Source organism: Schistocerca piceifrons, chromosome 3, assembly GCF_021461385.2.
Source record: "Schistocerca piceifrons isolate TAMUIC-IGC-003096 chromosome 3, iqSchPice1.1, whole genome shotgun sequence".
NCBI lineage: Eukaryota > Metazoa > Arthropoda > Insecta > Orthoptera > Acrididae > Schistocerca > Schistocerca piceifrons.
In genome coordinates this window covers 769658945-769671663 of record NC_060140.1, presented here as the reverse complement: position 1 = coordinate 769671663, position 12719 = coordinate 769658945, and positions in this window count along the sequence as shown.

The window sequence follows — 12719 nt, the reverse complement described above, 5'->3', positions numbered from 1 at the left end:
TTGAGAAACGACTTCCTGACATTTAAATCTATACTCGATGTTAACAAATTTTTCTTCTTCAGAAACGCTTTCCTTGCCATTGCCAGTCTACATTTTATATCCTCTCTACTTCGACCATCATCAGTTATTTAGCTCCCCAAATATCAAAACTCCTTTACTACTTTAAGTGTCTCATTTCCTAATCTAATTCCCTCAGCATCACCTGACTTAATTCGACTACATTCCACTATCCTCGTTTTGCTTTTGTTGATGTTCGTCTTATACCCTCCTTTCAAGACACTGTCCATTCCGTTCAACTGCTCTTCCAAGTCCTTTGCTCTCTCTGACGGAATTACAATGTCATCGGCGAACCTCAAAGTTTTTATTTCTTCTCCATGGATTTTAATACCTACTCCGAACTTTTCTTTTGTGTCCTTTATTGCTTGCTCAATATACAGATTGAATAACATCGGGGAGAGGCTACAACCCTGTCTCACTCCTTTCCCAACCACTGCTTCCCTTTCATACCCCTCGACTCTTATAACTGCCATCTGATTTCTGTACAAATTGTAAATAGCCTTTCGCTCCCTGTATTTTACCCCTGCCACCTTCAGAATTTGAAAGAGAGTATTCCAGTCAACATTGTCAAAAGCTTTCTCTAAGTCTACAAACGCTAGAAACGTAGGTTTGCCTTTTCTTAATCTTTCTTCTAAGATAAGTCGTAGGGTCAGTATTGCCTCACGTGTTCCCACATTTCCACGGAGTTTTTATAAATTAGGAGTTAAAATTAAGTGACATTACTAATCGCCAAGTATAGAGTCACTTGGTATTTCTGAGTATTCAAGAACTGTAGATATTATAATGAAAATGATATTGATAATGACTGCTGAATGGTACTGCAAGTGAAGCAGAAGAATGTAATATCTTGTATTTACTGCAGTTTGAAGTGGTGTGTGGTAGAAACTTAATTTTCTCTCTCTCTCTCTGTCTGACGGCTGAAAACTCCAGCTCGGAAACCTCCAGGTAGCGTCGCTCAGCTCTTTTGTCTGCCGGGCAACGGGATTAGCGGACCCGTCCTCGACCCTTTCTGGGCGCGAATCTCACTGGGCGCATTTTTCACTGGGCGCGGTTTTCCGTACACCCTAGTACAGGACTGACCAGCGTGAAGAATTGCGAGAAACGAATCTTCGGACCGCAGACGCGAACATCATCAATGTACTGCCCATGTCCTAATATCCACATTTATTGTAAGAAGCAGGGGCAAAGGGGAAAGAAAGTGGGAGAACGAAGTTAGTGGTGACGGCAATAGAATCAATTTCGGTTTTCACTGCGCCATCGCTCGCCGAGTTCTAGACTGAGAGAGAGAGAGAGAGAACATGGCAGTGAGGCTGGCGGCTGGCCGAAGAACGCAGCCGCTAATTAAAAGCGCTTAGCCAGCCGTTGGGTGCGCAGACGGCGGCCGGACTTCCGGCACGGGGTGTGCCCGCGCTGACCGGAAGGAAGGGCCGCAGCGCCGCTCCGAGCACACAGCAGAGGGCTGCGGCGCGGTACGGCCGGGCCGGCTAATGCGTGCTGATGGATGCCCCAGCCCTGTGCGGCCGAAACGCCCTCGCGCTCCGCCTGTCACCCTGATTAAAGTCTCACCACCTGCTGCTGCGAGCGTGGCGGCGGCTGCAAAATGTAATATTCACGCATAGTGAGTGGCCAAAATAATGGCAGGCGGCACAGCACTGTATAAAGTTTTTTTTATTCATACATTGATTACTCGGACACGTATTGACATTGGTTGCTTCCGTTCTCCTACAACAGTATTCCCCAACATTTCTGTGCATTACCCCCACGCGAGATTACGTATACTAACGAGGAGCCGGCCGCGGTGGCCGAGCGGTTCTAGGCGCTTCAGTCCGGAGCCGCTTGACTGCTACGATCGCAGGTTCGCATCCTGCCTCGGGCATGGATGTGTGTGCTGTCCTTAGGTTAGTTAGGTTTAAGTAGTTCTAAGTTCTAGGGGACTGATGACCTCCGATGTTAAGTCCCATAGTGCTCAGAGCAATTTGAACCAACTAACGAGGAAAAAAATTATGACCGGCAACCTCGTAGCGTTTCAGGGAGGCTTCAGGAAGCGAAGACCATTTCCAGAACAAATTCTGAATCTGAAGCTGCTAATTGCGTACCAAAAACAGATTTCAATCAAGCTTTTGGTTAAGTAGATAGACGAACACTGTTCCAAATTTCGGAGGAGATGAGTTTGAATAGTAAATCCAGTGAACTGATGAAACAGACCTTAAGCAACGCAGCACCCAAGGTCAAGTTCAGAGGAAAGCTTTCAGAGTCTTTCCACAGTAAAATCGGAGTGAGACAGGGAGACGAACTCACCTCTTTGTTCTTTAACTGTGTACTTGATAATGTGACAGGGGAGTGGCGACGAGAAATGAAAGGAGTGGATGGAATACGACTGGGCGTACAAACAATATTGTGAAACTGTTGGATTCCTTGGAAAAGCCGTTTAACCAAACCATGCAATAACAGTGACAAGCGACGAAGGCAAACCTATAGATGTCTATCGAGAAGACGCTGTATATGACAAACATCAAGGCAGCTCCTAGATGGATGGCAGTAGAAGGAGAGAATGTTCAGAAGCTGGAGATAATGGATAGAAGCTGGGCTGACAGCGAAGGAAGAACGAATAAACAAAATCATCATCATCATCATCAGTTTTCTGCTATATTAGCAGGTCCATTTTCTGCGATCCATTGCTTCCTTCTTAACGCTGCTGTATGTTGTACCGTCCGTCATGTCATCCAGTATCTATAATCTCTTCCTTCCTCGCTTCCTTTTCCCTTCTACATAACCTTCTAAAACTGTTTTTATCAGTCCGTGTTTCTTTCTTATATCCCAATCCAATTTTCATTTTCTTCTCTTTATTACATCTAGTAACTGTCTTTTCTCTCCCACTCTTCTCAGTACCTCTTCATTTTTTACTCTGTCCATCCAACTTATTCTTTCCATCCTCCGCCATGTCCAGATCTCAAAAGCCTCCAGCCTTTCTCTGTCTTTCTTCCTCATAGTCCATGTTTCAGCGCCATATAGAAGAACACTCCATACAAGACATTTTATGAGTCTCTTCTTGAGTTCTATGTCCAGGCCGCAGCAGAAAATTCTCCTTTTCTTATAAAACGCCTCTTTTGCCATTGCTATCCTTGTTTTAATTTCTGTGGTGCACTTCCAGCGGGTGTCTATCCTGCTTCTAAGATACTTAAAATTTGGCACCTGTTCTAGTATTTCTCCATTCAGAATAATTTTTATTTCCTTATTTCCTCCTAGTGCCAATACTTTTGTTTTATTTGTGATAATTTTCATTCCATCTACAATAGGAAGAGTAGTTACATCAATGATAAACTGAGACATTATCATACAGTGATCCACCGCTGAAGCCTTATACTTAGCAGAAACTCTTAACCTAGTAAGAACAGCAGAAGTTAAGACACTAGAAACGGTGGAACGAAAGATTATCCGGAAGATATGGGGACCTAGAAGAACAGAATATGCTGAATTTCGAAGACTAGCGAACCAAGAACTGTGTACCAAGATAGAGAGAATCTCGAACATCATCAGCAGAAGAAAGAGCGTGTGCTTCAGAAACGCCCTCAGAATGGACCAGGGCAGGTTAACACAGTAAATAATACAGTTTCTAGTCAACAAGAGATTCGAAGTACGTTCTATTGAAGAGGTACCAAGGGATCTAGAAGAAAAGGGAATATAGGAAGCAGAGATATACGTCAGGATGAATTTTTAATAAAAAATGCAGGCTTTCACTGATATCGAGGACGAAGTAGACCCAGAATAAAATCATAAAATCATCATGGACAGAAGACTGAAGAAGTTTGCAAAGTATGAAATTGAAAGAGTACTGGACAAGAAGAAAGACTAGAAGAAACAAAGCTGACGCGAATTAACATTATTCGTAGATGGCAAAATGAAAACAAGAAGATAAATTTATCAACAAATGATAAGAATTATACACATCATAAATCTTAAATAATTCTAATAAGAAAATATTATAACAAAAACGTTCTTGATAGTAAAAATAATTTGTTTACAAATTTAAATGCCGTCTTCTAAGTTATTCCCTGTCTTCAATCAGCACTACAATGGATTACCCTAGTCCGGTTTTGTTAAAAGTTACTTCTACTATCTTTTATTTTTTTTTGTCAATAGTCTTCTGATTGGTTTGAAGCGGCCCGCCACGAATTCATTTCTGTGCAAGTCCCTTCATCTCGGAATAGCACTTGCAACCTACGGCCTCAATTATTTGCTAGATGTATTCAAATATCTCTCTTCCTCTACAGGTTTTACCTCTACAGATTCCTCTAGTATCCTGGAAGTTACTCCCTGATATCTCAACAGATATTCTATCTTCCTGTCCCTTCTTCTTGTCAGTGTTTCTCATACATTCCTTTCCTCCCCTATTCTGCGCAGAACCTTCTCATTCCTCACCTTATCAGTTCACGGAATTTTCAAGATTCTTCTGTAGCATCACAACTCAAATGTTCCTCTTATTTTTCAGTTTTCCAAAATTCCATATTTTCTACTATATAATGCTGTATTCCAAACGTTCTCAGAAATTCTTCCCTCAAATTAAGACCTATGTTTAATACTTGTAGACATTTCTTAGCTAGGAAGCCCATTTTCCAGTGATAATCTGCTTTTGATGTCCTCCTCGCTTCGTCCGCCACAAGTAATTTTCCTGCCTAGATAGCAGAATTTCTTAGCTTCACCTGCGTCCTGACTATCAATCCTGATGTTAGGTTTCTCGCTGTTCTCATTTCTCTTAGTTCTCGTTACATTCGTCTTTCTTCGATTTACTCTCAATCCATATTCTGTGCTCATTAGATTGTTTATTCCTTGCACCAGATCCTGTAACTCTTGTTCTCTTTGACTAATCATTGTAATGTCATCAGCTAATCTTATTATTGAAATCGTTTCATACTGAATTTTAATTCCACTCCTGAAACTTTCTTTTATTTCTGCTATTGCTTCTTCGATGTATAGACTGAACAGTAAGGGCGAAAGTCTACACCCCTATCTTACACCCTTTTTAATCGGAGCACTTCGTTCTTGGTCTATTACTCTTATTATTCCCTCTTGGGTCTAGTACATGTTGTATATTACCAGTCTATCTCATAGCCTGTCCCTATTTTCCGCAGGATTTCGTATATCTTGCGCCAATTTACATTGTCAAACGCTTTTTCCAGATCGACAAATCCTATGGACATGTCTTGATTTTTCTTTAGTCTTACATCCATTGTCAACCGCACCGTCGTAACTGCCTCTCTGGTGCCTTTGTCTTTCGTAAAGCCAAAATATACGTCATCTAACGTATCCTCAATTTTCTTTTCTTTTCTTCGATAGATTATTCTTGTTAGCAATTTGGATACATGAGCTGTTAAGCCCTTTGAGCGATGATTCTTACCCTTGTCGGCTCAGGCAGTCTTCGAAATTGTGTGAATCATGCTTCTCCGAAAATCGGGTGGTACATTGCCAGTCTCATACAGTACATGCTACACATCGACGTGAATAGTCGTTATGTTGCCACTTCCATAAATTATTTTAGATATTGTGATGGAATGTTATCTGTGCTTTCTGCCTTATTTTGTCTTAAACCTTCCAAAGTTCCTTTAAATTCTAATACTGGATCCATTATCTCTCCTATATCGACTCCTGTTTCTTCGTCTCTCACATCAGACAAATCTTTCCCCTTAAAGGGGCCTTCATGGTGCTCTACCCACCTATCCGCTCTCTCCTCTGCAATTAACAGTGGAATTCCCATTGCACTCTTAATGTCACCAACCGTACTTTTAAATGCACCGAAGGTTGTTTGGACATTTCTATACGCTGAGTCAGTCCTTCCGACAGACATTTCTTTTTCGATATCTTCGCATGTTTCATGCAGCCATGTCGTCTTAGCTTCCCTGCACTTCTTACTTATTTCATTCCATAGCGACTTGTATTTCTGTATAACTGAATTTCCCTGAACACTTTTGTACTTCCTTTCGTCGATTAAGTGAAGTATTTCTTCTGACACTCATGGTTTCTTTGTAGTTACCTTCAAGTATTTCGTTTGTTACTCACGGCTTCTTCGCAGTTACCTTATTTGTACCTACGTTTTTCGTTGTAACTTCTGTGATTGCCCTTGTAAGAGGTGTCCATTCCTCTTCAACTGATGTGCCCCTGAGCTATTCCTTATTGCAGAATCTATAGCCTTAGAGAACATCAAGCGTATTTCTTCATTCCTTAGTATTTCCGTATCCCACTTGAGCCATGGTAAAAACTGCTGTTTCGAAGAGCGCGCCGCAGCGCTTAGTGTGAATCAGTCGCCCTCCGTTTCTGGCGGCGGCGCCGCTGTGGCAATCGCAGCTTTGATGTCTCCCTCCGGTGGGAAAGGGGAAAGGTTGCCTGTTCACGTGCATTTAAGGGGCGCTATGAGCTCGCCAGTCAGTCAGCCTGGGTCACAGTCTGGGTCAGTCTCTAGTCCGCATTTGTTAGGCAGTTAGTGTCTGTCTGTCGTTCGGAGTGCTAGTATGTCTGTCATTCGGATTAACCTTTAAAGCCGGCAAAATGAGAGTCCCTTCTTTCCGCCAGTAAGAGAACTCAGCGAGTGGTCGCCTGGTCGGGGTTTAGTTCCTGCCACAGAGTCTGCGCGTTAGGCCACCAGTCTGCTCTAGTTTTCTCAGGCAATGGTCATTAGCTGTTGGATCGATCGGTTGGTCGGTCGCGCTCTGAGACACAAGATGACTTGTCCGTCTTGAGCGTCGGCGCATGTGAAGGTCCAGTGGGCCGCGGCGTATAGCGAGGGGTAGTGACTTCGCGGTCGACACGAGAGCAGCAGGAGTCAGCCCACGACATCAGTCTGGCCGGTGCGAGCTGCGACGCCGTGAGACGGGAGACCGGCGCGCCTTCCTGCGTCCGTTGAAGCGGCTGGTAGCGGACGGTTCGTGATGGCGATTTGGGGGTGCTGCGCCAGGTCTTCTCGAGAAATCGCAGTTTATTAGAAGTTAACGGCCTAGTACCTGAAATATGTTTTGATCTTTGTAAAGTTTGATATTATTGCCTATGATCTTGAGAGGCGGTATCTGTGTACTGTAGAGCATCTCAACTATTGTTTGGCCAACCTTGTAGAATTTTATATAACATTGCATTTCATGGGCTTTTATTTAAATGATCATTTTAGTATATAAAGTCGCCATCCTTTCATTGTAAGACTTTTCTTAGAAGATAAAATCAAGTTGCACCTTCGGTGGCAAGGTTAATATTTTAATTGTTAGTGTTTTGTACCATTTCCATCCCTCCTACGGGGGGGGGGGGGGAGGGGTGCCTTGTTAAAACTCTTAGTTTAAAGTAATCTGGTATATTGCAGATTTGCACCAATGTAGCTTTTCAGAGGCTGTTGTGAGCGGACGTAACTACGGCCGTGTCAAAAGGGAGCGGCAAGGTTCTCTGCCCGAAAGCTCATACAGTCCAAACTTGTTTCTTTCTGCCTCTGAATAAATTCTAACTTTGATATTTAGAGGGTGCTCTCTGATCATAATTTTAAATCTGTTTCTTTTAAAAAATACATTTAGGCACTATTAAAGTGCATAAAATTCCCATTTGTTAAAAGGAATTTGGTTATGATTTCAACAGTTACTCCCTGGCAACTACTTCCATGGTTACATAGTGTGATTAAATGTGTTAATGTTCTTGATGAATCGCTAGTAAATAAAATAAGTTCTTAAGAATATTCTTTGAAAATAAATAACGGTTCACCACTTTTTTGCGTTCTGATACTTCATGACTAATTCTACATCTACATCCATACTCCGCAAGCCACCTGACGGTGCGTCGCGGAGGGTACCCTGAGTACCTCTATCGGTTCTCCCTTCTATTCCAGTCTCGTATTGTTCGTGGAAAGAAGGATTGTCGGTATGCTTCTGTGTGGGCTCTAATCTCTCTGATTTTATCCTCATGGTCTCTTCGCGAGATATACATAGGAGGTAGCAATATACTGCTTGACTCTTCGGTGAAGGTATGTTCTCGAAACTTTAACAAAAGCCCGTACCGAGCTACTGACCGTCTCCCCTGCAGAGTCTTCCACTGGAGTTTATCTATCATCTCCGTAACGCTTTCGCGATTACTAAATGATCCTGTAACGAAGCTCGCTGCTCTCCGTTGGATCTTCTCTATCTCTTCTAACAACCCTATCTGGTACGGATCCCACACTGCTGAGCAGTATTCAAGCAGTGGACGAACAAGCGTACCGTAACCTACTTCCTTTGTTTTCGGATTGCATTTCCTTAGGATTCTTCCAATAAATCTGTCTGGCATCTGCTTTACCGACGATCAACTTTATATGATCATTCCATTTTAAATCACTCCTAATGCGTACTCCCAGATAATTTAAGGAATTAACTGCTTCCAGTAGCTGACCTGCTACTTTGTAGCTAAATTGTAAGGGAACTATCTTTCTATGTATTCGCAGCACATTACACTTGTCTACATTGAGTTTCAGTTGCCATTCCCTGCACCATGCGTCAATTCGCTGCAGATCCTCCTGCATTTCAGTGCAATTTTCCATTGTTACAACCTCTCGATACACCACAGCGTCATCTACAAAAAGTCTCAGTGAACTTCCAATGACATCCACAAGGTCATTTATGTATTTATAGCTTCACGTGAAATACTAATACATGTTTATTCTTTAACGATTCTTAAATCAACGGCATTATAAATGTACTTCTCAAATTTTCGAACGAATCGTTTTCTAATGGTATATTTCCCTAAATCACTAATTCCTGATAGCTACGCTAAAACGACGTAATATTAACGATTGTAAATAAGTAACTGTTATATTTTCTTATTTTTAAACAATTTATTATAATATTAACGATTGTAAATAAGTAACTGTTATATTTTCTTATTTTTAAACAATTTATTATTATGTTAAAGCAGTTTATAGTTTACATTATTATTTAACATCTGAAGCATCTGTGGAGAGCTAAAAGTGTGTGATGAGGGCAATTTATATTTTTTTTGGGGGGGGGGGGGAGAGGGGAGAGCGGATACTATAATAAACTAGGAACCGCCCCCCCCCCCCCTCTTCCCAATCCCTATGAATAGAAAATTACATCCGCGCTTGCTTTCGAAGACGTGTGTCATCCATGTGTTTATGGATCCCAAAGAAATTCTTCACTGAAAAGTCCACACAATTTATAGACCTTGACACAGGTGGATCGTGACTAGTTGACGCTGTTATTGAGGAAGAACAAACGTAATTTGCTCGTATGTTCAAAGTTTGTTTGCTTTCACTGTGTTATTAACCGAACATTTTAGATGCTCCGTCAAAATAAGGAAACACCAAAACCAAAACATGAATTAATTCGCATGTAAATAGAGCTTGTGGTTAACGTTATATTTCTGTCCAAGGCTGACACATTCATACCAATGGGCTATATTTCGTTAGCGTTCAAAAGAGTCCAATTCTGTGACCACATCTGCTCTTTTTATATACGAATTGTGTGACAAAAGTAATGAGACCGATTTTTAATGAAATAAAGATTTTACGTTTACATCGGCGGAGTCGTTGTTCCCAGTCCTGGTAGCAGCGCTGAAAGGCTTCAACTCGTAGGGCCTTTAACATCTCGGTCACATCATTTGAATGTTTTCCAGACACCCAAAACGACGTATTTTTGAGACATTTTTCAATTTAGCGAAAAAAAGTCGGGAAGCCCCAGATTCCGTGATCAGAGCGGCTGTGCAACAACAGTAATACATTCTGAGCTCAAACATTACGTGAAGAAAAATGGTTCAAATGGCTCTAAGCACTATGTGACTTAACATCTGAGGCCATCAGTCCCCTATACTTATAACTACTTAAACCTAACTAACCTAAGGACATCACACACATCCATGCCCGAGGCAGGATTAGAACCTGTGGCCGTAGCAGCAGCGCGGCTCCGGGCTGAAGTGCCTAGAACCGCTCGGCCACAACGGCCGGCATTCCGTGAACTAAATGCTCGTGTGACACGGGCATTCTCAGGATGCATCATCGACGTGTCTGCAGTGTCCAGTCTCACTCGATTCACATTTTCCGTGAGCCTTTCAAGGGCATCTTTGTAAAAACATACACATAACAAAAATGTTGAATCACCTCGGTTCCGAAAGTTCCGGAACCTGTACACGAAACTGAAACAGAGATCAGCATAAACATCATTTCTGTCCTTTTTATTGCTCATGAAAATCACACATTGCATGTTGTACCACCATACAGCGAGACCGTCAGAGATGGTTGTCCAGATTGCTGTACAGACCGGTACCTCGGTACCACTAATACCCAGTAGCACGTTCTCTTGCATTGATGGCTGCCTGTATTCGTCGTGGCGTACTATTCACAAGTTCATCAAGGTACTGTTGGGCCACATTGTCCCGCTCGTTATCTGCGATTCGGCGTAGATCCCTTACAGTGCCTGATGGGTCACGTCATCCATAAACAGCCCTTTTCAATCTATCCCAGGCATGTACAATCGGGTTCATGTCTGGAAAACATGCTGGCCACTTTAGTCGAGCGATGTCGTTATCCTGAAGGAAGTCATTCACAAGATGTGTACGATGGGGGTGCGAATTGTCGTCCATGAAGATGAATGCCTCGCCAATATGCTGCCGATACGGTTGCATCATCGGTCAGAGGAAGGCATTCACGTATCGCACATCCATTACGGCGCCTTCTATGACCGCTAGCGGCGTACGTCGGCCCCACTTAATGCCAACCCAAAACAACGGGGATCCTCTACCTTGCTGCACTCTCTGGACAGTGTGTCTATGGGGTTCAGCCTGACCGGGATGCCTCCAAACACGTCTCCGACGATTCCCTGGTTGAAGGCATATGCCACACACATCGGTGAAGAGAACGCGATGACAATCCTGAGCGGTCAATTCGGCATGTTGTTGGGCCCATCTGTACTGCGCTGCATGGTGTCGTGGTTGCAAAGATGGAGCTCGTCATGGTAGTCGGGATGAAGTTACGCATCATGCAGCCTATTGCGCGCAGTTTGAGTCGTAACACGACATCCTGTGGCTGCACGAAAAGCATTATTCAACATGGTGAAGCTGCGTTCAGGGTTCCTCCGAGCCATAATTCGTAGGTAGTGGTCATCCACTGCAATAGTAGTCCTTGGGTGGCCCGAACGAGGCATGTCATTGACAGTTCCTGTCTCCCTGTATCTCCTCCATGTCCGAACAACATCACTTTGGTTCACTCCGAGACGCCTGGGCACTTCTCTTGTTTAGAGCCGTCCCTGGCACAAAGTAACAGTGCGGAAGCGATCGAACCGCGGTATTGGCCGTCTAGGCATGGTCGAACTACGGACAACACGAGCTGTGTACCTCCTTCCTGGTGGAATAACTGGAACTGATCGGCTGTCGGACCCACTCCATCTAAAAGGCGCTGCTCATGCATCGTTGTTTACTCTTTGGGTGGGTTTAGTGACATCTCTGAACAGTCAAAGGGACTGTGTCTGTGATACAGTATTCACAGTCAACGTCTACCTTCAGGAGTTCTGGGAACTGCGGTGATGCAAAACTTTTTTGATGTGTATACTTGGTTGACAGTTTGTCCTAAACGAACAAATTCTGTATGCGCGATACCCCCACTGTCAAAAAGCAACTCAGCGTAGTTATATTCTTTGATTTGCCATTTGAACTTTTCGGTCGAGGAGTTTTCTCAGTGTGCCACTCTCACTTTGCCGCTATGTTTCAGGAACGTACTCAAAAGACCAGGATTCATCGCCCGTGGTCACACGACTGAAACTTTCGTGGTCATCGGCTGTCCTCTCACGATGATCAACGTACTCGTTGCTTCGACTGTCCTTCTGCTCAGACCTTGTCCTTCGTACAAACATTTCGCACATGCAAAACTAAGGTCAGTGATGTTTGGTGAAAGTATCTAACAGGTCACCATCATCCTCATTGTTGAACGTTGGTCTGATCTCACAAGTGTTCGCACGTGTTCGACGTTTCCGCCGTTTTTTTCTGTTTTAAGGTCTGCTTAAGCGAGTTTCATCTTCAACGTGTTCTCGGCCTTCCAAAAATGATTTGTGCCTGCGAAAAACTTGTGCTGTTGATAGATCTGTTTCAACTTTTCGAAGGTCACACTCTCGAAAACCTCAAGTTTAACCCAAAATGTGATGGAATAACGTTACCGCTGTTCAATTTTTTAAAATAACAAAAACACAACTTCCCTGATGAAGGTCTCAAGAATCACGTGGTGGCTGTTTTTTTTTTTTTTTTTTTTTTTTTTTTTTTTTTTTTTTTTTTTTTTTTCATCAGTATACTGACTGGTTTGATGCGGCCCGCCACGAATTCCTTTCCTGTGCTAACCTCTTCATCTCAGAGTAGCACTTGCAACCTACGTCCTCAATCATTTGCTTGACGTATTCCAATCTCTGTCTCCCTCTACAGTTTTTGTCCTCTACAGCTCCCTCCAGTACCATGGAAGTCATTTCCTCATGTCTTAGCAGATGTCCTATCATCCTGTCCCTTCTCCTTATCAGTATTTTCCACATATTCCTTTCTTCTCCGATTTTGCGTAGAACCTCCTCATTCCTTACCTTATCAGGCCACCTAATTTTCAACATTCGTCTATAGCACCACATCGCAAATGCTTCGATTCTCTTCTGTTCCGGTTTTCCCACAGTCCATGTTTCACT